Source organism: Theropithecus gelada, chromosome 1, assembly GCF_003255815.1.
Source record: "Theropithecus gelada isolate Dixy chromosome 1, Tgel_1.0, whole genome shotgun sequence".
Taxonomy (NCBI): domain Eukaryota; kingdom Metazoa; phylum Chordata; class Mammalia; order Primates; family Cercopithecidae; genus Theropithecus; species Theropithecus gelada.
The window spans coordinates 139079745-139105556 of record NC_037668.1 but is presented as its reverse complement, the minus strand read 5'-3'; the positions used below and the strand labels follow the sequence as shown (position 1 = coordinate 139105556).

General features: G+C 45.7%; 1 pseudogene; it reads right to left on the bottom strand.

The window, feature by feature from the left end:
- Positions 1-17875: 17875 nt before the first annotated feature.
- On the bottom strand, positions 17876-18224 carry LOC112613665 (annotated as a pseudogene).
- Positions 18225-25812: the final 7588 nt, after the last annotated feature.

Genomic DNA, 25812 nt, shown 5'->3' with positions numbered 1-25812 from the left:
GCCAGCTGGTAGCAGGATTTAAGTGGATTTTTAACTAGTAGAAAAACTGCACCCAGACAGATGAGATGATTGGATGCATGTCAATGTGGCTCACTGGAAAGAAAACAGAAAATATGTTTGCCACATGTTTAGAGAACAAGCCTTGACACACCGAGGTGGAGAGTCTCCATCCAGAGACAGCAAAACCCCCTTGAAATACCAGCTCTGCCACACACTGGCGGTGTGGTTACGGGCAGACTTCCTCTACCTCCTGGGGGCTGGTTTCCTCATCTATACAATAAGGATAATAGCAATACTATCTCCAAGGGGTGCTGTGAGGATTAAATGGTTCAATGCCCAGGGGACGCTCAGAAAGTGTCAGTCACTATGGTAGTGATCACGTTTGCAATGACAGGTTGCTATGGAGAAACTGAGACAGAGAACTAGGCTCTGAGTTCTAATTTTTCTCCTAGTTAAGTTAGGTAGGTATGTGTCTACCCCACTGCTGCAAACGCTAAACTCTGTTGTCCACCTGGGACAAAGGTAAGTGGGAAGGATACTCACAGGTCTCAGACCCTGTTGGGCACACAGCGACATGACTGAAGCCCAGATGATCACTGGGTGAGAGGGAGAAAACAAATTGTAACTAAGAATAAAATGGAAGCTAGGAGAAAGGGGACAGAGAAAGATGAGTGACAGCAAGGGAGGGAGACATAGAGGGGCTCCCTAACTTTGTCTGTTCATGGGGGAAGGTCTTACGGTTTGACAAACAATGACCTTGAGAGGGCTTGGCAGTGTCTCAGAAGGTATTGATGAGGTTCTATTTATTTATTTTTTTTACTTTTTAATTTTAGTATTATTATTTTTTTGAGATAGTCTTGCTTTGTCACCCAGGCTGGAGTGCAGTGGCATGAACATGGCCCACTGCAGCCTGGAACTCCCACTTTCAAGCAGTTCTCCTGCCTCAGCCTTCTGAGTAGCTGGGACCACAGGCGTGTGCTGCCACGCTCGGCTGTTTTTTTTTTTTTTTTTGAGACAGAGCCTCACTGTCACCCAGGCTGGAGTGCAATGGTGAGATCTTGACTCACTGCAACCTCCACCTTCCAGGCTCAAGCAATCTCTTGCCTCAGCCTCCTGAGTAGCTGGGACCACAGACACGCACCACCGCTAATTTTTTGTATTTTTAGTAGAGACAGAATTTCACTATGTTGTCCAGGCTGGTCTCAAACTCCCGGCCTCAAGCGATCCACCTACCTCAGCCTCCGAAAGTGCTGGGATTACAGGCATGAGTCACCATACCGGGCCCTGATGAGGTTCTAGAAGGGGTGGGTGACTGTGATAAGGTGGGTGCACAGCTGCCAGGGCTGCCCCTCACTTAGATCCACTGGAAGGTAGGACTTGAACACCGGATAATTTCCCAAATCCCCAAACTTGGAGGATGCCGCTGCTGCTGAGCTGTCTGTTCTCTGAGGGGGTCAGCAGCCCATTTCTCTGCTGAGTGTCTGGGAGGACTGTGCTCATGTTTGAACTCATACATGAAGAAGGACAGGTGGACTATTTTGCCTGAAAAGAGAAGTACTCCTTTTCTCAAAAGCCCCAACCTTCAAGCACCTGACACATAGTAGATGCTGGTTAAACATTGAGAAAAGGAAACAATGAAGCCTAGAATGGAAATAGGGGTGGCAACTCAAAAGGGACTTGAAAGTCTGTTCTGATGGTGGTGAGGACAAGCAGGGTTCTCAGGTAGCCAGCATCAACCCCTGCAGAGATCACAAAGCCCTTTTTTATAGCTATCAAACTATGATGTACCATTTTTTTTTTTTTAAATCACAGGGTCCTAAAAGACTTAAAACAAAAGCAGTAGATCCTTGCACTTTCCTGTCCCACTCCATAGAGACGACACTATTATGACTCCCCTCAAAGATACTTATTCCTGCATTGTTTGTAACAGAAGAGGTTTGAAATGAACTAGATGTCCACAAAAAGGTCAATGAATGCTATGCAGCAGCAGAAAAACAATAATGAAGAATCTATGCACCGATGGAAAATGATCTTGCTATATATTACCTGCAAAAAGCAGGATGCAGACGAGTTTGCAAAGTGTGCTACCAGTCATGGGAAAAAGGGGGAGAAAGATCTGTGTGTTGCTACTTGTGCGGAGCACTCACAGGAGGCCCAGGCAGCAACGTCACACTTGAGCAACGAGCTGAGAGAATGCAGAGTGATTCATGTGTATGGGCGTATGCATTATATACATTAAATCATTTTGTTAGATTATGAAAGAAACCCATCATATCTGTTGCCTCCCAGGCGAGAGAACAGGCTAGGAAACAGGGTAGGAGGGACTCATTATACTCTTCTATGTACTTCGGATTACTTAATTATAAAAAATAAAAGGTTAATAATCTCATTGTGGCCAATAGGCTTTAGGGTGGTCCCAAAGATCCCCCTATCCTGGTGTTTATGCTCCTTGAATGAGGACAGGATTTACATGGTAAAGGTGATGGGATAGTACTTCCCTGATTATGTTATATTTTACACAACTCCATCTTAGCAGAAGCAGACTGGAGGCTCTCTTGGGTGAGGGTAGGAGGGGGCATGATAAAGTCAGTAGCCATGTTAGAGAAGCAAGGAACTGGGGGTGGCCTTCAGGGACTTTGGGTGGCCCATAGACCTGAGGGAGGCCTCCAGCCCACTGCCAGGGAAAAGCAGGCACCCTCAGTCAAGCAACTACTAAAAAATGAATTCTCGGCTGGACATGGTGGCACACACCCATAGTCCCAGCTACTGGGGAGGCTGAGACAGGAGGATTGCTTGAGCCCAGGAGTTTGAATTCAGCTTGTGCATCACTGTGACATCATCTCTAAAAAACATTAGGTTAGTACTAAAGTAATTGCATTTTTTGCTATTATTATTTAATATTTAAAAAAAGAATTCTGCTAACAATCTGCTGAGCTTGGAATAGGATTCTTCCTCAGTTGAGCTCGGAATAGGATTCTTCCTCAGTTGAGCTCTAGATTAGAAAGTGGCCAGGCTGATGCTCTGATTTCAGCTGGGGGAGGAACTGTGGAGGACCTCACTTGAGCTGTGCCCAGACTCCTGACCCACAGAAACTGCGAGACACTAACTACGTACTGTAAGTTGCTAAGTTTGTGATAGAAAACAGATACCCTCTTTGAGCTGTTTCTTCTGGTATTTACCTCTGTATTTCAAAATAATGTGTTTATATTGCTTTTCTTCATTTATCAAGTTTAAAAATTATCAACTGATGTCCTGTTATGGCAAAGAAGGGTGTGTTCTCTTCCCATCCCACTCCCTCTGCTACTGAGCAAAAGAGGCTAGCTGCCTAATGTGCTAGAAACCAATGCTAAGACACCGGGTTTTTAAGAAAAGCTTTTTATAGCAAGTTGACTAACAAGGAGACAGGAGTCCTGCTCTAATCTGTCTCCCTATGCTGGCTCTAAGGCAGTGATTTTATTCAAAAAGGTTTATGGGTGGGTTTTGGGATTAGCAGTGATTGGATGGAAGGAAAGGGGAGGACTAGAAAGGCATGCATGCTTTAGATCTCCCCTTTCCTCCATTCCACCAATCCCTACCAGTGCAAGGAAAGGGTAGGTCCTCGGATGTGCACAGTTATCTCTTCCTGCTACTTCATGGATTGCATGTGTGAATTTGGGGAGCGTTACGCTGAAACACAGTGAATATTCAGGCTGTGACATCAACAAGTTCATTCTGTGCAAACTCCAGTTGGCCATATTAGTGCCCATCAATTTCAGCCAGTTTTTTTTTTTTTTTTTTTTTGAGATGGAGTCTCGCTCTGTCACCCAGGCTGGAGTGCAGTGGTGAGATCTCGGCTCACTGCAACCTCCACCTCCCGGGTTCACGCCATTCTCCTGCCTCAGCCTCCCGAGTAGCTGGGACTACATGCGCCCGCCACCACGCCCGGGTAATTTTTTGTATTTTTAGAAGAGACAGGGTTTCACCGTGTTAGCCAGGATGGTCTCCATCTCCTGACCTCATGATTCGCCTGCCTCGGCCTCCCAAAGTGCTGGGATTACAGGCATGAGCCACCTCATCCAGCCAATTTCAGCCAGTTTTAAAATCTCACAAGTAGAGGGAGTTTCAGCGTGTCAGCAAGTTATTTCTTTTTCTTACCTGCCATCCTGCAAACTCAAGAATTTCTGCTGGTCATTGGTTTCCTTAACTCTTTGGGCCTGGTTTCACCTCCTCCTACCCTCCTAGGATAGTGACTTTAATATCTTAATTAAATCAGTGGTCAGTGTTTAACTATTACAACAGTGTACATATTGTTTATGACAGACCAAGTCATGTGCAGTGATTGTATTTCCTTTCTTCCTTTGTTTGTCCTAGGATTAAGAATGGCCTCATCTAAAAGTTTATTTAGTGTTCTCTGTACTTTGCCTTATCTTTTCTCCAGTTGCTCCTGTAGCTTGGGCAGATGCCTGATGATCTTGTTTCTGAATGGCAAGACCTATCACTTCATGTACTGATCCCATATTCCCCCCGTGATCTTCCTCCTGCTCCAAACTGAGCAGCTTGCTTTTGAGGGCTGAGCACAGCTGTCATCCAAGGACTTGAATTCAATGCTCTGCTGACTCCCACCTCCTGTTTCCTGAGACCCACCTTTTCTTTCTTGGTCTACAGCCTAGTTTTAGTGGTGTATAGTCTCCAGCAGTTTCTTAAGACAGAGTGCATGAGAGGTTGGTCGATTTGTTGTGAGTCCCTGCACATCTGAAAAACATCTTTATTCTACCCTTGCACTTGCTGACAGTGGCTGAATGTAGAATCTCAGGTTGAGCAAAACGTTCCCTCCCTTTAGAATGTTGAAGACATTGTTCCCTAGACTCCTGGCTTCTAGAAAAGCCAATGCCACTCTGATTCCTGGTTTTCTTCCTGTGCCCTATTTCAGCTCCCCAGAAGCTTTTTGGATGTTTTCTTCATCCTCGGTGTTCTGAAATTTCAAAATTGGGGTAGGTCTTTTTAAAATTTGTAGTGATGGGCCCAATTTCCAATTGGGAAATTCATTTCTGTTCTAGGGATACTTTATATATATATTTAAAAATTATTTCCTCCTGTGATGGCTAATTTTAGGTGTCAACTTGACTGGATTATGGAATACCTAGAAAGCCGGTAAGGTATTATTTTGGGGTGTGTCTGTGAGGGTGTTTCCAGAGATTAGCTTGGGAGTCTTAGTGGACGAAGTGGGCAGATCTGCCCTTGATGTGGGCAGGCACCACCCAATCTGCTGTGGGTCAGAGAGAACAAAAACAGACAGAGGGTGAGTGTATGGAGCTGCCTGCTGGAGCTGGGAGGCACTCTTCTCCTCCTGTCCTTGGATAACACTTCCAGGCTCCCTGGCCTTTGGACTCAAGGACTTAAACCAGCACCTCCACTCCCCGACCTCACCCTGGTTCTCAGGCCTTTGGCCTCAGGCTGAGAGTTGTACCATCAGCCTCCCTGGTTCTGAGGCCTTTGGACTTGGACTGAATCATGACACCGACATCCCAGGGTCTCCAGTTTGCGGATGGCCTGAGTGGGATTTCTCAGCCTCTGTAACTGCATGAGCCAATCCCTCTAATAAATCCCTCTCCTGTCTGTCTCTCTACAGACATCCTATTGGGTCTGTCTCTGGAGAATCCTAACTAATATACCTCTCTCTGTTTTATTTTTCCTCCTTGTCTTTTAGTTCTCTTTTCTGGCAGATTTCCTTTTATTGAATGTTTATTTCAATGGTTATGATTTTAAAAATGTCCAAGAGTTCTTTCTTGTTCTCATATTATTTCCTTTTCTGTAAAGAGCAAAGTCTTCTTTGATTTCTCTGAAGAGTTCTCACTAGAGTTCCTTTTGAAATTTTTTTCTGGTCCTTGCACTGTTTCTGACATCCTTTGACACTCACCCCACTCCTGGCTTTGTTTGGATCTTTTCATGTTGGAGTCCTTCCTCAAATATCTGCTGATCTGTGACTGTTTGTGTTTCAGAGAGACCCGTAAAGCTGATCGGCAGCTCTGAATGCTTTCACAGAGCGTGAGAACTCATAGGGCTTTTGACACTGGAAATTGCCAAATGCTAGTAGGTAGAGATCTTGCTCTCTGGGGCATTCATCTACTCAAGAGAAGAACCCTTCTTCTCTTGGGACAGGGTTGATTCCCAACCCTTGCCTCGCGGAAGGTTGCAAGCAGCAGAAGCAAAACACGGGACTTTGGAATCCACTGTGAAATGTCTAGACTGCTGTCCTGAACCTAACCTTCCCCCTACCCTCTCCCCACCCACTCCCTGCCCCCTGACCCCCGCCTCACTTTGCCAGGTGTCCTGAAGTTGGGAGTTCTCTCATCTGCTTCACTGCAGAGCAAGCTTTGGGCTCTTGCCTGGGGCAGGGGGAAGAGAAAAGCCAGCTGCCCATCTGTGTGGGGTGAAGGAGGGAACTGGGGGCGTCTAGCTCAGCACACAGACTTGCACTTGAGCCCCTCTTCTTGGCCCTGCACTTGACCTTAACTTCCCCCTGTACCTGTTGCCTCTGAGTTCCAAGCCTCTCGGGCATTCTGCAGGGCAAATCAGTTTCCTGCTCATCTGGATCCCCCTTTGCAGGCACTTTAGCTCATATCTTCCTCTGCTAATGTTCCTCCTCCATCTGCTTTCTGTCTTCCAGACTTTGCTGAAATCTCTTATCTATAATCGTCTCCTCTTACATTCTCCTAGTCTTTGGATTTATGCTGTCAAAAATGCATTTGCTTTCATTTTAGTGGGGTTTTGGGAGAAAGGATAAACACAGGTAGTTACGTTTAGTAGGAATCTGCATTTCTTATTGCTTCAGGCTTCTCCCCCATCTCCTGATGGCTCCAAGCGGAGATTGTGCTCTCAAGGGTTATGACAGCTGCAGTCTCAATCCTGGAGCCCTCCCGGCACTCCTGATGGTGTTGTATCTTTGGAGTCTCATATCAAAAACTTAGAACTTGTAAGAAATAAAATGCCACCTTTTCTCCCACCCTGGGGACATTGTGACAGTGATGAGCAGAAGCCAGCAGCCTTTGCCTGTCAGGGCCACTTCCAGAGTGATGATGAGGCTGCTTGTGAGTGTCTTTGCCTGGACTTGGTCTGGCCTGGAGGAACCAGACAACAGAAGCTGCCCCCAGAGCAGGTGACGTGAAGGATCCTGGCATCTGATGACAGCAGAGGCTGGGGAGGCAGGGCTGGTGGCCCCCAAACACGCAGCTGTCGTGGAGGTGGAGGTGCAGACAGCAGGCACTGAGCACTGGGTCAGGAACATATGGTAGCAGGCAGGGCTGGTGGGCTGGGCTGACAGGCAGTTGGCCTCGAAGAAGTCCAGCCTCTGGTGGGGGGATTCAGCTCAAGGATTGGGGTCTGAATCTGGGGAAAGGGAGGATGCCCATTCCCAGGGGATGGCTCAAGGCAGGGATACGTAGACAGATGGTGGTAATACAGGGGACATTCTGGGGACTGAGACAGGAGCGAAGAGGGACAAAGGGACAGGCAAGGGCCTTGGCATCTGAGCTGGAATAACAGCAAGTTGGAAAAGCAGGCCCCCTGGGAGGGCCTTGGGACAGGGTTGATTCCCAAGCACAGGTCAGAATACTATCCTGAGCTGATGTCAGGTGGACACAAGGACTTGGAGGCAGGTGATTGCAAAGGAGCCTCCTCCTCCACCAGTACCTGAACTCGAGCAAACTTGCACCTCACAAGACGGAGGTTGGGGAGAGAATCAACTTTGGCATCTCACTAACTCTGGCAGGATGGGCAGGAGGGAGATGCACCACCCTGTGCTGGGAACCTGATCTGTTTGGTGGTGACACTGATGGTGTTGATGAGTTGAACTCAGGGAATGAGTTTTGTGGAGCAGGCACTTTACAGGCATAATCTCATGGAGTCCTCACATCAGGTCTCTGAGATGGTCTTGCCACCCCCGTTGTACAGATGAGGAACCAGGGCTCAGAGAGGTTGATCAGGTTGATCAGGATCACACAGCTAGAGAGCGGCAGAGCCAGGATTCAAACTGTGTCTGCCTGAAGCCAAACACAATCTCTTCTCGATCCATTTTACTGCCTCCCGAGAAGTGACTCACATTCCTTCAAGATATGAGTGGTTTCAGGATCTCTTGTAGAAACACCCAAAGCAGCCATTGACATTGCACAAGGCCTGGGATCAGCTGGGGGAAGGGTCTGCTTCTCTAATGACACAGCTCACCCTGGAACCCTGGTGTGTGACAGGCAGCTAAGCACAAGTGCTGTGTCTGCCTGAGGGTGTGGGAAGCACCCTCAGTTCTCTGGAGCCAGTAACAGGATTTAATTTGCAAGCCTGTCCTGAGCTCTCTTACGTCTGCCAAGTTAATTGGGTCTTGGGCATCTGTGAGCTGTGATGAAGTGTCTACATCGTGCAGGGAAGGCTGGTCCTGCTAGTCCTGTTAATGTGTCCAAAGCCCCAAACTCCAATCCATCTCCAGCTGTTGCCTGGAACCACGTCTGCTCAGGCTGTGAGGGAGATTCAGATAGAGGGAAAAGCTATATAGAGAGGTGACGATATAGATGTAGAAATAGAAATAGATATATGGATGTAGATGTAGGTATAGATACAGAGACAGATATAGACATAGGCATGGATATAGATATAGAAATGTGGATGTAGATGTAGTTATAGACATACATGTAGACATAGATACATATATAGATACATAGAGATCACCAGAGACAGCCCAGGCAAAGGTATACTTTGAAAATAGCTACCACTTACTGAGCTCACTTAATCCTCACAGCAACCCTGTGAAGTAGGATTTTGTTTTGTTTGTTTGTTTTTGTAGAGGGGATCTCACTATGTTGCCCAGGTTGGCCTCAAACTCCTGGCCTCAAGTGATCCTCCCACCTTGGTCATGCAAATTGTTGGGACTACAGGTGTGAGCCACCATGCCTGGCCAGATAGGAATTTTTATCCCCTTTTCTACAGATGAGGAGCTAGGGCTCCCAGAGGTTGAGTGACTTGCTGAAATCACACAGGGATGGAGATTAGGAAGGGGATCCTGATGGGTCCAGGTGTCATTGCATGAAAGCCTCATTTGCGGCCATAGCCTCCACTGCCCCCAGACCTCCTGCTCTCAGCCCTGCCAGCCTTGCTTAGCCTTCCGGGGCAGCAGAGAGGCAGCCCAGACTCCATCCTCCATGTAGCCTCAGTGAGGGAAGAAATGAGGTCCAAGGGGGGAATGAGCAAAGTAAACCATGGGGAAAAAGAGTTCCCAAAGGAGAGCATGTCCTAGCCCAGTTCTGCTTGTCACCCCTGCCCCTGTCTCCCCTTATTCTTTGGTTAAAGAACTGTTTTTCAGCCAGGTGCAGGAACATTCAGGATAATGGCATTTCCCAGCTTTGCTAGCTGTGCTGTAACTGAGTTTTGGGTTGATGGGGTGTAATTTGCAGTGGTTTGTGCAAATTCTAGGAAGTATCCTTAAAGGGAAGTGTCTTTTTCTGACCCCTTGTTCTTTTAGCTGCCTGGCATGTGGATGTGATGGCTGGTGCTCAAGCAACCATGGAAGCCACGTGTTGAGGAGGGCAGAGCAGTAAGAGAGGAGGGGCCTGGGTCCCTGGTGATGGTGCGTTGGCATACTGCTCCAGGCTGCCTGTTTCCATGAGAGACAAATACAGTCCTACCTTGTTGAAGCCTCTGGGTTTTCTGGCACAGTCAGGCAAACGAATCCTAATATTCAAACTGTTTAATTCCTTTCACTAAAGCTTACATCCCTCATTACACAGGTCCCACTGTTGTCCTCTAAATTTCAAATTTGTCTGTTTCAGATCTTCTCTACTTTGTAGGTTAAGTGAATGTGTTCAGGGTGGGTAGAGGTGGGTAGGAAGAAGAAAAACGAGTTAATTTTAATTTGGGAAAGCCAATGTGTGCCGTGAGGATGCAGGAGGAGCAGCCAGAAGCAAGGGGTGCTCAAACTCCATCAGCACCTGCCTGATCCCGGGTACACCTATGGCTGCCTCTCAGTGGCGAATCTGCAGGCGCTCTAAAACCTTCCTTGGCTCTGGGCAGGAAGCCTGTGAGGAAGCCCACCAGCTCAGGACTGAGCTCCGTGCTCCTTGCTGTTGTCCCTTGGCTGGTGGCTGAGCTGTGCCTGGCACAGGGTGTGTGCTTGGTGGTTATCTGTTGAATAAATGAGTGAATGTGAGGCAGCCAAGTAGAAAGGGGTCGCTGGAGAACCTCCTACTGGCCCACACGCCGGAAGGAGTGCACACTGGGATGGAGCCTCGGGAAGTTCCGCCATTTGCAGAAGGAGGAGCCTGTCCTCTCCTGTTGTGGGGTGGAACCTGGGATTCAATCTGTGAGGCAGGAAACTTATACTAGCGGGGCTTTCGCTACTTGCGCACAATGTGTGGTGAGCAAATCAGGGTAACTGGGATAGCCATTGCCTCAAAATTTTAACTTTTATTTGTTAGGAACATTTGAATTATTTTCTTCTAGCTATTTTTAAGTAGATAATACATTATAATTAATTATAGTCGCCCTCCTGTACTATCAAACACTAGATCTTATTCATTTGATCTAACTGTATTTTTGTTCTCTTTAATCAACATCTCTTAAACCCCACCTTCCCCCTACCCTTCCCAGCCTCTGGTAACCACCAGTCTACTGTCTCCATGAGATCCTCGTTTTTAGCTCCCACATGAGTGAGAACATGCGATACCTGTCTTTCTGTACCTGGCTTATTTTACTTAACATAACGACCTCCGGTTCTTCATGTTGCTGCCAATGACAGAATTTCACTCTTTTTTATGGCTGAGAAATATGCCATTGTGAATAGGTATCACATTGTCTTTATCTATTCATCTGTTGAAGGACACTTAGGTTGATTCCGTGTCCTGGCTGTTGTGAATAGTGCTGGCAAAAACATGAGGATGCAGTTATCTTTTTGATATATTAATTTCCTTTCTTTTGGATTTATACCCAGCAGTAGGACTGCTGGATCATATGGTAGTTCTATTTTCAGTTTTTTGAGGAACCTCCATACTGTTTTCCACAGTGGCTGTACCAATTTAACATTCCTACCAACAGCGTGTAAGACTTCCCCTTTCTCTGCATCCCTGCCAGCATCTGTTGTTTTTTGTCTTTTTGATAAAAGCCATTTTAACTGCGGTGAGATGATATCTCATTGTGGTTTTGATTTACATTTCTCTGATCACTAGTGATGTTGAGCATTATTTCATATACCTGTGATTCATTTGTATGTTTCACGAGATGTCTATTCAGATCTTTTGCACATTTAAAAATCAGATTATTTGTGTTTTTTTGCTGTTAAGTTGTTTGAGTTCCTTATATTTTCTGGTTACTAATCCCGTACTGGATGGATAGTTTGCAAATATTTTCTCCCATTCTGTAGTTTGTCTCTTCACTTTGTTGTTTCCTTTGCTGTGCAGAAGCTTTTTAGTTTGATGTCATCTCATTTGTCTATTTTTGCTTTCCTTGCCTGTGCTTTTTGAAGTCTTACCCAAAATATCTTTGCCCAGACCAGTGTCCTAAAGTGTTTCCCCAAAGTTTTCTTCTAGTAGTTTTATAGCTTCAGGTCTTAAATTTACATCTTTAATCGATTTTGATTTGATTTTTGTATATAGTGAGAGACAGGGGTTTAGTTTTATTATTCTGCATGTGGATATCCAGTTTTCCCAGCACCATTTATTAAATAAACTGTTATTTCCTTAATGTATATTCTTGATGCTTTTGTCAAAAATAAGTTGGCTGTAAATGCATTGATTTATTTCTGTTTTCTATATTGGTGTCTGTTTTTATGCCAGGATTATACTGTTTTTGTTACTATATCTTTGTAGTATATTTTGAAGTCAGGCAATATGATACTGCCAGCTTTGTTCTTTTTGCTCAGGATTGCTTAGGCTATTAGAGGTATTTGTGTTTCTGTACTTACTTTGGAATTGTATTTTCTATTTCCATGAAGAATAGCATTGGTATTTTGATTGGGATTGCACTGAATCTGTAGGTCACTTTGGGTAGCATTGACATTTAACAATATTAATTCTTCCCCTTCAAGACCATGGAATATCTTTCCCTTTTTTTGTTTCCTTTTCAATTTCTCTCATCAGTGTTTCAAATTTTCCTTGTAAAGATCTTTCACTACTTTGGTTATATTTATTTCTGTGAGCTGGGTGTGGTGGCTCACACCTGTAATCCCAGCACTCTGGGAGGCCAGGGTGGGCGGATCACTTGAGGCCAGGAGTTGGAGACCAGCCTGGCCAACATGACAAAACCCTATCTCTACTAAAAATACAAAAAATTAGCCAGGCATAGTGGTGTGTACCTGTAATCCCAGCTACTTGGGAGGCTGAGGCACTAGAATTGCTTGAACCTGGGAGGCAGAGGCTGCAGTGGGCTGAGATTGCACCACTGCACTCCAGCCTGGGTGATGGAGTGAGACTCTGCCTCAAAAAAATATACATATAGTTCTATGTATTTTATATTTGTTGTAGCTTTTGTAAATGGGGTTGCATCTTGACTTTTTTCCAGACTGTTTGCTGTTGGTATATATAAATACTACTGATTTTATTATGTTGACTTGTATCCTGCAACTTTACTGAATTTGTTGATCAGCTCTAAAGGTTTTTTGGTGGAGTCTTCAGGTTTTTCTAAATAAAAGATCATATCACCTGTGAACAAGGATAATTTGACTTCTTCCTCTCTGATATGAATCCACTTTATTTCTTTCTCTTGCCTAATTGCTCTGGCTGGGACTTCCAGTCCCCAGCTCTTTATTCCCCATTTGCCTCACTTGGGGCCACTGACTGTACTTCCTCTTCTCCCTTGCCTTCCTGTGTTGACTCAGCCCTACTCGGCCCTTTGCCAACTACTGAATTCAGGCTGAAAGAATTTAAGTAGACTTGTCCCAATATTCTGTGACTCAGTATCAGGCCATTATTGGTGGCAATCAGTCCTGATTTGGGGCCCCACTTCTCATAGGTGGGCTTCACCTTGTTTCCAAGACTCAAACCCTCCTCCAACAGAGTCCCATTTTGGAGCGCTGGACTCCTGTTTTGTTCCTGGGACCTGAGTCCCACCAGGGTGAGTGGCCTAGGCTGGGAGGCCTCTGCAGTTTGTTCCTTCCTTGTTCTTGGCAGGTCCTCCTCCCTTGGGAATGGAGTCCCGCTGCCCCCAGAAGCCCTCCCTGCCCTGGACTCCCTGGCATCTGGCCCTGTCCTTCTCTTGGGGCCTTTCTAACACCAATAGTTTAATTTAAACCATTCCTTTATTAATGTAGCTGAGTCATTTCTACATATCAGGAACTTCTGTGGGCACTGGTGATACAGCAGAGTATAAGACAATGTGGTCCCAGCCCCTGGGGAGCTTATAGACAGCAGTGCAGAAATAAATTAAACATAATGCTGTATGGTGGTCAGTGCCATGAAAATCCTGAGGGCTGTGTGCATGACCACACTTCAGGTAGCCTTGACAGAACCAGTTCTTCCTCCTTTCTTGCTTGTATTTCTCAAGAATAACTGTAGAAAGTGCTGGGAATGCAACATCCTGAGATAAGGAAGAACTGACCAGAACAGCCCAGGATCTGTTCCTGGCCTTCCTAGAATAGGATGCCCTACAAAACTTTAGCCCAGCAAATCAGGTTGCTGGTGGGGTTTAAATCTGCTTTCTGAGGTTCTGTAGCTGTAGTGCATGTGAGGGACGTGTAGACAAGATTCCATCCACCCTGGACAACTTTCCTGAGCCTCTGGGGACTGGTTCACCACAAATCTCAGGTTCCTACTGTCCCTTGCTGCTTGTGAGTGATAAACTTGCTTTATTTAACTTGCTGTGTGAGTAGTCTATTTCACTTGACTCATGCAAGTGGTAGAAATTGCGGCCCAAAACGTGGTGGGCTGAAGTGGTAACCAGAGCACAGCAAGCCTGCTTTGCACGGTGAGAGTGTTTTATAGGGGAACCTGGGCAGGTCTGAGGGGATCAGGGAAGGCTTCTCGGAGGAAACGATGTGAAAGTTGAGGTCTGAAAGAAGAGCAGAGGCTAGCTAGGTGGAAGGGGAAGGTGTTCTCAGGAGAGGTAATGGCATGGGCAAGGTTCTGAGGCAGGAAGGTGGGTGGCAGAAAACCTGAGAGTTTGAGCACAATCATTGAGGGGAAGAAGGGTGCATGGAAAGGCTGGAACCTGGGCAGGGCCTTCTGATGGCCCACAGGGCATGCCTGTCCAGGCCTCCCCCTGGTGTGGGCCTGAGCCTTGCCCCTGCACACCCAGGTAGATCCTATCCAGGTCTTGCCACTTCCAGTTGCCCACAGGTAAGGGGCCATGCCTTGCTGGGTCCCAAGTTCTCACATCTTATCTCTCCCTCCTCATAGACCCTTTCCTGTTGCCACACAAATCTTGGCCACACTCAACACTGCAGGATCCCGGGCCATTTTTTAGAATCTCTTTTAGGAGGGTCAGCTGCTTGCCCTTAGAACCTCAGGACGAGAGAAAAAAAAACCCAAAAAACAAAAAAGGGCAATCCCCTTCAGCTATACTTCAATGATAGGGACAGAAATTCTGGGTTTGATCTTCCCTGAGTTTTGTGGTGGCCCAGAGACTTGGCTGTGACTCAGCCCACTGCCTCTGCTACCTGTGAGCTGCCCACACTGAGGGGTGAGTCACCTGAAGCCCCCTCGTGGGCGCAAGCCTTGTGGGGAGAAAAGCTCAAAGAGAAAACATGAGAGGGACGTCATCACCAGGCCCTGCTGGGAGCTTCAGTACATCCTGCAATTCTGGAACCAGATCGGCTCTGTTACTTCCTTTGATTTAAACTTCTGTTTTCCCTCAACCCACTGGATCCATCTTTGAGTTATTTAATTCCAACTGTAATAAAAAATCCATTGAACCGCACACTAATGCAGTATGAGACTGGGAAGCAAACAGCAGGCCTGGGAGGGTGGAGCTGAGCAGAGCGGAGTTTACAGGGCTTTGTCCTTTTTATGGGATCTGCTACATAAAATCTGATCGCATTTTGACTCAGAATGTGGGGATGGGAGACATATTCTATTTAAACTGGGGACTTTATGGGTGGGAGGAGAGATCTGTGCTGTCCTTGCTGATAGCAAAGATTTGTCCTTTTCCTCAGACACAGCTACTCTCCTTGTAGCTTTTCAGGGTGTGCCGGGTCCTAGGCCTCCACCCACCTGTGTCTTAGGGACTGCTGGCTGTGTACCAGGCACCCTTACACTATTTACATCTTTAAATTGGAATCACAGGCTTTGACCTACTTCCCAAAAGTCAAATTGTTCTTACTGTCCTAGCTTCTGCCTTTGAGGCTCACTTCCCTCTCTCTGGCCTTGCTGCATGCCACAGACAGCTTTGACTTCTGACTTTTTGACTTCTGATCCCTTCCATCCACTGTAGAACTCTCCTCTGGACCTTTCTTCCAGCCAGTCTGGTTCACCAGAGTCCTGTTACTCGCCGTAGGCACGAGTGGTGTTGCCTGGCCTGGTTACAGGAGTCACTGAAAGAGAAAAGGCTGCCCCATTGAGCCCCCTGCTTTGGGGCCCACTGCTTCTGTGCCTGTAGAGCCTGACCTCACAGCCTAGCCCAGATGCAACTTTCCTCTGGGGTCTGGTTAAGGAGGACTGCCTCATCCAGGGTCCCAGGAGCTGCTTTCAGACCAGAAGTTTCCATGAGAGGGCTGGACCCAAAAGGAATTTCAAAACAATGAAAAACTGGCATGCCTGGGAGTGGGCCAAGCTCCAGGCCATCTCGCGAGCCCCTTGCAGGGCCAAGCGTTAACTCTTGAATGTGGGACTGGGGAAGCTCCTGGATTCCACTGGAGGGTCCTGAGTGGTCAGGTTGATGGGGCCTAGGAGGGGAGATGTTAGGGTAGCAGCTACTTGCTAACTTGTGGGAATATACTTCAACATTTTATCCACAGGTCAGCTGTACAGGTGCACACCAGCCTATGGGCAGTCCTGGTTGGTTCTGCTGAGCGTTCGTTGAGTAGAAAAACAGGTCTCATTTCTAGAGCTGCTTTCTCATTGGAACCGCATCCTCTTGAGGCTTCCCAGGGGCTTGTCAGGTCGCTGACCTCAGATTCCTGTCCTTATTTGTTCTTTCTTTTTTTCTTTCTTTTTTTTTTTTGTGGTTATAAGGAGCGGAGAGTTTAATAGGCAAGAAAGATGGGAGAAGGCAGAAGATAGAAGCTCCCCCATACAGAGACAGAGGGAGGGGGCCTCCAAAGCCAAGAGAGGGAACCCCAAGTGGGGCAGAAACCAGCGAGGTGTGTATATATAGAGACGGGAGGAGGTGGTGTCTGATTTGCATAGGGCCCAGGGGATTGGTTTGACCAGGCATGGCATTCATGTAGCCTGCAAAAAAGCTGGACCTCCCACCCTAGCCTTTTACTATGCAAATGCAGGGCGCCAAGATGTTCTACACATGTGGGGCTATGTGGGGGCGGCCATGTTGCCAGGAACATGTGGGGCAAGAAGGCGGAGGGAATTGCTATGTTGGGTGGACTCAGTTTCTAATGGACTGCATTTGCATATCAAAGGTTGCCAGCCTGGCTATAAGAGCTGCTGCTTTACAAGAAACTTTTCTGGAAATGCTTTAAAAAATGAAAACTTCCCAAGGACTCCTTTCCCTCTCTATCTGCTTAAAATAATCTCTTAATAACTCCTACCACATTCCTCCCTGTGGCCATATCACACTAACTGCTGTTACGGGGTTTTGGATGATGACTCTTTCTGGCTACTTCCTGCTGAAAAGGGGTGTTGAATGGGGAACAGCAGCTAGTGCTTCTCCTGGGGTGGATCTAAGGGTCCTCGAAGAATGGCATGTCCATGTGTGGTTCAGTTTGCAGCACCATTTGGAGTTTGATTGCTTCTGTGAGTTGGGTGATCCTCAACTCTTGAGGTCCCCAGATAAACTCAGAGCTTCCAGAGCTGTTAGAAAGTGACATTCTTTACTGACCACAGGTTAGGAACCCTGTGCAGGGATTTGTAGACAAGATATGAGGCCAGTTCTCCCCAAGGGGCTTTTATTGGCTCTGCATGTCCGGCTTTATTCCTTAAAGGGAAACACACCCTTTCAGTCAAAGCCTTGGTAAAATAGCCAGTTTTTCCAATTGTGTCCTGTTGACAAACAAAAATGATTCTTTTTTTTTTAAATTTAAATTTAAATTTTTATTTTTTTGAGATGGTGTTTCACTTTTGTCACTTAGGATGGAGTGCAATGGAGCGATTTCGGCTCACTGCAACCTCTGCCTCCCAGGTTCAAGCAATTTTCCTACCGCAGCCTCCCAAGCAGCTGGGACCACTGATGTTCACCACCATGCCCAGCTAATTTTTTCTGTGTTTTTAGTAGAGACAGGATTTCACCATGCTGGCCAGATTGGTCTCGAACTCCTGACCTTGGGTGATCCACTCACCTTGGCCTCCTGAAGTGCTGGGATTATTACAAGCGTAAGCCACTGTGCCCGTCCCAAAAAGGCATTTTAAACAAAAATTCTGACATTTGAAAACTGAAAATATGAGCCCAGGAGTTCAAGGCTGCAATGAGCCAATACTGCACACTTGTACTCCTGCCTGGGAGACAGAGTGAGACTTGTCAGTAAGAAAAAAAAAACAAAACTGAAAATAGAAAAGAGGGCTTTTACAGTGTTGATGAACTCATCTTAGAGTGCATGATTTATAAATACGTAAATATCCATGTATACTTTCACAGTGATAACTACTGGAAAAATGAGAATGTTAAAAAAGCCAATCTAAACAGAATCCTTCTAATTCTACCTGCCTCTTTATGTTGGTAATACCAGCTCTTAAGAGAGCTGCTGTGGTCTATGTCACATTCATCCCAGCCTCCTTTCTAATCCTGTAGCTGATGATAAAAATGTGATAAATCCTCTGGCTTAGCTTTGATGTTTTTTCATTAATTCACTTCTGGTAACAAATTGTGGCAGGTCTTCCACTTTCATCCCACCAGCCATTTCCATCACCTTCTAAAAGGGCTTTATTGTAACTGCAGCCCAGGAAGAGGTGGTTGGCCCAGACCATGGAGAGGGACAGCAGCTGGTCCAGGCAGCCACCACCATTGGGTGGGTCATGGTAGTCGGGCAGGTGGAGCAGGATGAATTCCATGAGGGCCTTCCATTGCTTCTCACTCTCTAAGTAGGAGCGAAACTGTTCCATGAAGTTGGCTGCCTGCCGTACCCCCGAGACCAAGTCCTCCACCGCAGCAGCTGCCTCGCCACCAATCATGGTGCCCACCATGCCAAGGACTGGATAGCCTGCCGCCATCAGAAAAATGGATTTTTATTGCACTGATGCAAACAGCTATATTGCCATAAGTTAAGAGTACTCACAAATAGTTTCCAAATTCTAGAGGAACCAGGCAGAGAAAAATAAACATCCTCCAAATTTTGTAAATAGTTTAAAACAATTTTCCTTGACTCTGAAAAACAAAACAAGGATCAGCAATATTCCAAACAAAAGTCAAAAAGTTTGCTTTCACTTTCTGAATGCAGTCCACTTAGTTAATTCTTGTTTTGCTTGATATTTGTGAACATGTTAGTTCTGTATGAGTCCTGTACATTCTTTCTCTATTCCAATGTTACAACCTTCAAAGCTATTAAAAACTTGCATTTGAGAGCACCTGTTAAAGTCCTTAATATAGCTTGATTATAAACCATCTTTTGAGAAGGAACAAAACAAGACAATTATCTGCCAATGGCAAAATTCCCGGCTAGTTACAGTTAAAAACAAGACTGACAAAGAAGTTTATTTCCGTGGTTTACAATAACTTTACCCTTAATTATGATTGATAGCACATACTTAGACATTAGCATTTTAGAAATCCCATACAATTTTGGAACATATATTAGTATTATTCACCAAAATATAACTTAAAGAAGATTGGAAATCATTTTGGCAATCTAATGTGACTAAACATGTCAAATAATCCTGTTTACCTCTTTTCTGAATGTTTCAGGGGCCCTCTGAACCATCCAAAATCCAGGCATCAGGAAGGATAATTTCCAGATTGTCATAAGTTATTTTGCCACAATGATGACTCAAAAGGCAAACACCTTTCATTAGCCTTTACTAGGACATGAAAGTTCTGTTCAAAGCCAAATTTTACCCTTGCTTTAGTTTGTTAATGTTAACCTCAATTAGTTAAAATGAAAGCAATTTGACCAGGAGGTGAAGTCTTTACAAACCTTTTATGACCCTTTTACTAAACAGCAGATTAGTGTCTTAAGACCTCCTTGCTATGCTTTTATTTCAATGCTCAATTTATGAAAAGATCATATAGATACTATGGGAGAAAACAGTGTAGTGCTTCTACCACGTGTTTCATTATAAGGCAACCCAAAGCCAATTGGCTTATTTTGTAATCAGCCCATCCCTGATGACAATCTCATCTCCCAGTGAGGGGTGGGCATGTTTCCTTATCTTCCAGGTGGCCAAGAGCATGCTTCTCTCATTTATAACTACTATTAGCCATAGGTTACAGTGCATTTTCTACCTAGTTATTACACACCAAAGCTCTCATAATGTGAAGTAATTTCTGATACCCCCAAACTCAAAACCATCAGTGCAAAACAGAACAGAGCCTTCGATTTTGAGAGAGATCCTTTTAAATCCTGGGGTTTCATGAGGAAAACAGAGGTTTTTTCCCCAAATGGGGTCTGTGGTGCCTCCTCTGTTTTTCCTAAGGAGTCCCATGCTACCAGAAGTTATCTTAGGGCCTCTCATGCATGCCTTAAGAGTGGTAAGACAAAAAAAAAAAAAAAATGGAGAAAAATCATTCAGTCGACTGAGAAGAAAAGAGCCTTTTTCCAGAAAAACAAGATCGAAGAAGAGAAAAACATAAAGGCCTTTTAAATATACCTGTAACTTGAATATCCACTTTTAATTAAACTGACCACTCTTTAAGAAAATCCTTTTAAGTTCCCTTGTTACTTGACTTGAGCCACACCAAGCAGTTAAGATTTTCAGCTTCTGAACTTTACAAAAAATAACCATACAAGTGAAACCAACAAGCCTTTATCGGGTTATGACTTAATGGCGAGTGTACAAGGTATTTTTAAAGGAGTGATAGGCAGCTTTTGAAACTGTTATTGCAAAATTGTGACTGAGACAGTGGAAGAGATTTGACCCAAACAGCTCCATTTTGTTTCTAGCCCTCAAGTTCTCCTTGCCCATCCCTGGGCGTAGGCTGAACCAGCTTTGGGAGGAGCCAGGTTTACAGTCTATAGTCTAAAACAAAGACGGTAACAGCCACTTCCCAAGGTATACTTTCCTCTTGCCTGGGGACCAGGCCAAGAAACTAGCCACAGGATTAGAAACCGTGGCCCAGGAGCCATGCAGCTGAAGGCTACAAGATTTTGACCCTCCCTAAACTGCTCTCAAGATCAATGCTTAAGATATTTTGTAAACCCTGCCCTTGAAGGATTAGCTGGAGTCATCCAGATTGACAAACTGGCTTGTTTGATTTTTGTGGCCTTCACTCAGGAACTGACTTAGCACAAGAAGACAGTCACCATTGTAAAATGTCAGAGACTAAAACAAAGTATTGCCACGTGGTTACAGGTCATGTTCCCAAGGACATGAAACAAGATGGAGGCCTGTAGCTAAGATTGTTACTGACAGTTTTGTTGGGCTGGCTTGAACAGCAGGCTTATGGGGTCTTGGGCATGCATCCTAATCTAAGATACTCTTTCTTTGACAGAACCATACAGAAAGACATGCAAAGCACACCAGATTGTTCACGGCTTAAGATCAACTTCACAAATCCTTTTTCATTAATTATAAATTTACAGAGAATATAAGCAATAATCCTTATTATTCCTTTTACTGGTTTGCACAGGGAGAGAGAAGTCAAAAGCCCAACTGGTAAGAAATGTTTACCCTTTTGCTGGCATATCAGGCTTCTGGGTTCCCTTCCCCTTAGCTCAACTCTAAGTCAAACATTTTAAGGTTTGGAAAATTAACTTTCCCGAGGTTGGAAGAACATTACAAAAGAGATAGAAGCCATTTTAAACCGCAAAAGAAGGAAAAACACTACAGAAAGGAATTCCAATTAGGGTTCTTAAGAGGTATTGCCTCTCTTCCTGTTGGGAATGGGGTTTCCCCTATTTCTTTGCCTTCCCTATTTTTTCTTTTCTTTAACCCTTTTGGACTATTATAGGAGATACATTGTTTATCTCCAAAATTCTCTTCTGCTTGCAGAGCTGCCTGTTTTAGCTGCAGTGAGGGTTTGACTTACCAGCAACATAACATCCCTCCGTGTGAGGTCAAATATCTGAGTGAAATGTTGGAAAGCTTCTATATACCTATCAGGGTCATCAGAAAATTGGCTTTAGTTTCCCTTTACTTGCCTAAGGTCCCGCAATGAGAAGGGAATTTGAAGGGCCCCAAATAAGGAGGACTGTCAGATGATTTCCCTGAAAGCTACTGTTTTTAATTTTGGGGAACTACTTTCCCTGGACCTGCCCAATGTGTTGCTAAAACAGCTGAGTTGATCTTACAACGCTTGCAGAGGTTTAGTAGAAATGCTATGCTCTTGTGCAAAATAAAATGAGTTGTTTTCTTTAAAGTTCTGAGGTTAAGGAAGTTCCAGTGTTTCAGAGTGCACTCCAGAGGGGTGCAAGCTGAAGATAATTTATTATCCATTTAGAAAAAGAAGTGAAAATAAAAGCATCCTCTTAGTCTCCTTCCTTTCCACATGACCCAGAGTAGAGGAGAAGACAGGGAGCGTCTTCCGAATGTCTTACCTACTCAGTTTCTGGATTCTGGAACTTCTAAAAATATGCCCCCACCATGGTTGTAGGCGTGGTCCTCCAAGTCATGGAACCAATGAACTAAGTGATGGGGCTAACCACATGTACCCACGCAGCCTTAGTTTATCTGCCTTGTGTGATTTCCCTTTGCATTCCTAGAACCCATGTGATTTGCCTGGCTTCCTCCAGAGAGACTGTGCTGCCTTTGGGCAACACTCCTTTAACAGAGGCAATGTGCTAGATTGCCTGCTATTACAGCCCGTGCTAAAGCACTTACCCTTAAAACAGTTCTGGTTAACTTCTGAACTTAAAATTCCCTTGCTAATTAAGTACTATCTTAATCCGAGACAAAATAGATGCCTTAAAACAACGTAGGAATCAAATGGCCGTTTTCCCACTGATGGGACAATATGGGGACTAAAATCTGGCTGCCAAAGACGTTTTACTCGTAACTGTTAAAAGCAGAAACTTCCCATTTTCGGAAGAGGCCTAGAACCTGATTTCTACTATGTGGCTTAAAAATACCATGTGCTCGCCAGAGAAAACGTAGGGAGAGTTACTGAGTTACTGCCTGCCACGATTCGCGATCTTTTCTAACAGAGCTGTTTCCCTGAACTGTAAAGATTCCTGCACATTAGACACATAGAGAGAGGGTAAGAGACCATGGATAAAAAGAGAAAGAAAGTTTGGTGACAGGGTAGCTGGCAGAGAGCCTTGAGATTAAAGGACAGATTTAACGTTGAAATCCGCTCCATATTCACCAGTCTGATGACTGAATTTCCTTTCCCAGCCAATGCACCAAAATGATACGGCTCTGATGAGTGGAGGAACACCAGGGCTCTTGTCTCACATTGAACTGGAAAAAATGACACGGACACACGTGGAGTGTTTTTAAGGAGCAGAGAGTTTAATAGGCAAGAAAGATGCGAGAAGGCAGAAGATAGAAGCTCCCCCATACAGAGACAGAGGGAGGGGGGCTCCAAAGCAGAGAGAGAACACCCCCCCATTTGGTCTTTCTTTTCTTTCTTTCTTTCTTTCTTTTTTTTTTTTGAGACATAGTCTCGCTTTATTGCCCAGGTTGGAGTGCAATGGCACGATCCCGGTTCACTGCAACCTCCGCCTCCCATATTCAAGAGATTCTCCTGGCTCAGCTTCCTGAGTAGCTGAGATTACAGGCATGCACCACCATGCCTGGCTAATTTTTGTATTTTTAGTACAGATGGGGTTTCACTGTGTTGGCCAGGTTGGTCTCAAACTCCTGACCTCATGATTTGCCTGCCTTGGCCTCCCAAAGTGCTGAGATTACAGGCGTGAGCCACCATGTCCAGCCCCTATGTGCTCCTTCTAAGAGGAGGGGAAGGGAAGGAAGAGAAGTATATGATGGTCAAGAACTCAGGTGTTGGGGTCAGACTATTCTGAGTTTGACAACTGGCTGTGTCACAAGCTGCGTGACCTTGGGAATGCTGCTGAACCTCTCTGAGCCTTGGTTTTCCCATCTGAAATGTGGCACTGATAATGCTTCTTTCACTGGGGGCCTATAAGGGTTCAGCTGTTCAAAATCTGTAAAACACCTGGCATAAAGGATGCCCTTAATTAATGGTAACTAATAATATTGTAATTAGTTTGACTCTGATGGCCCAACCTGACTGGTTTTTTCCCTCACCTGCCTGACCATGCTCATATTCAGCCCCAGCTCCTCCTGGGACTTACCCTATGCCACACAGTGTGCTAGACACAGGTTCGGAAATGAATACCACCAGTTACACATTAAATGCTACATGGAGCTTTAATAAATGAACAAGGTATTTGCAGATTACCACCCCCCTCCCCTCTCATATACCAACACCTCATCTGTCTTACATGCAGACGCTCCTAACTATAATGACCCATTTCCTATATTTCCATAGAGAACCCAAGAGAAAGAAGGGCCTGTGCCACACCAGGCCTGTGCCCACACGAAGGCAAGAGTCTGCTAGCACAGGGAGAGGCCTTTGGGGCAGAAGCAGCAAACAGTGTGGAGTGGGACAGCAGGGTTCCCTGAGCCAGGATCTGGAACAGGACTCCCAGTGACCAGGGCAAGGCAGGATCCAGCCCAGACAGGGAGGATTGGAGGGCGCGCTCTCTGGGCCCTGGGCATAAGGTGCTTACTTGTGGTTTCTTTCTCAAGGTGAGTCAGACATTTACTGCACTGAACAGGGCTTGTTTCAAATAGTCCACCTATATTAGAGTAGATATGCTTTATTTAATAGTTCTTCAAAGGTATGTAGTTTAATAGACTATCCAGTTAATCTGAGTTTCCATCGAACAACCTATCTTGTGTTGAATCAGAGATCATGTCTCAAATCTGGTCTCCCAGCTAAAACTGACAGCACACAATCTGCCAAGCGTGGATGGAGAAAGAATAGAAACCTTATTACTGGAAGCATTGTTTACACTTATAAACTCAATGCTACGAATAAGAATGGTGAAGAGTCCTCAGGCTTTTGAAATGGAGATAATTGATTGATTTTCTAATATTGATCATTTGCAAAACAATACTCATATATATTGCCTGAGACTGATGCCGCAAGTCAAAGTGATAGTTGGCCACATCGCTTTAGAGATACCCCTCATCATGCCCAGTACTGTTCCCTGTTACCTGCGCATTTGCCATGCCCTTGGTGTGACGCACCTGCAGGAAGGCGAGCAAGACAGCGCAGATGCAGAGCCCATATGTTTCTCACATTAGGAACACAAAGAGGTGAGGCTGCATTTCCTACTTGTCAAGCACTCAAGCTTAATTGGGCCAGAAATACTCTCTGGTTCCTGCTTCTGCAAGACAGATCTCGGCTGTCACTAAGCATCTGTGGTACCCAGAAGGGACAAATGGAGTTCTGTGGGCTGGAGGCTTTGAGAAAGAGCAGATTTTTCCCTCCATGCCAATTATGTGTGTGGGATTTGGTTTTCTTTGTGTATCCCAATCTTTGGCCCTAGGGCTGACATTCTGAGCATGCCTCTGTCCCTGGCACTCTGCTCCCACCACGATGCGTGGGAGGCCAGCTGAACCCCTGGCACTGCAGGTGTTAGAGCAAGAGGGTTCCAAGCAGGGAGGTGGCTGCTCAGGGAAGTTTCCAGAGGCAAGGGAAGTGGAACCTGAAGGGGTGAAGAGCATGGATGGAAGGGAAGAAGGGAGGGCAGGCAGGGGAGCAGTGGGAGCAAAGACAGGGTGGTAGCACATTAGTGCATTCACTTGTGCAATAGTATTTATTGAGCACTTACTGTGTGTGGCAGCGATCAAAGCAGACCCTGTTCCTGCTGTCAGGGAGAGAGAGGCAGACAACAAGCAAATGACCAGGTTTGATAATATCTGCAGTGAAATGTGCTCTGAAGAAAAATGGTGCAGAGTAAAGGGTGAGGAAAGGAGCAGGGGGTTGGTTATGGATGGGGCAGGTGGGGCAGAGTAAACCAGACCAGCAGGGCATTTGGAGGACCAGGCAAGGGAGTGGCTGGCGAGATGCAGGCTTAGGGACCATGATGTAGGTTAAAGAGTGTTGGTGGGACCTGATGGGCAGTCATTCTTGATGGTGCCCCCAGGGGCGGGGAAGGGGACTACTAGATGTTTGCGCTAAGCCCTCTGCTCTCTGAAATAATTCATTACCTTACTCCACGCAAGTCCTTCAAGCCAGCACAGAGGTGTCAGTATGTGGGAGCAACCAGTGATCCCACCACCATTTAACAGAGATGGGAACCAAACCCAGAGCAGGGATGTGACTCACCCAAGTTCACTCACCCAGAGCGGAGGCAGGAACTCGGGTCTCCTGACAGAGCTTTCTCTTCCCAGAGAGTGGGAGGGAAGGGTAGCACTGGCCTGGCTGGCCTTGCTCAAGAAGGTAGAAGGTGAGGGGAACAGGCAGGCCCTGGAGCCTCCTGTGGAGGCATGGTGTGGCATTGCCACCTGATCAGAGAGCAGAGGCGCTGCCCTGGTTCCCTCCCCATCTCCCATTTGCCTTCCCTCTATTGTTGCCTTTCTCTTCTCTCTAAAGCCCTTCGTGTATTTTCCAGGCAGGGCAATACGTGTGTGATGC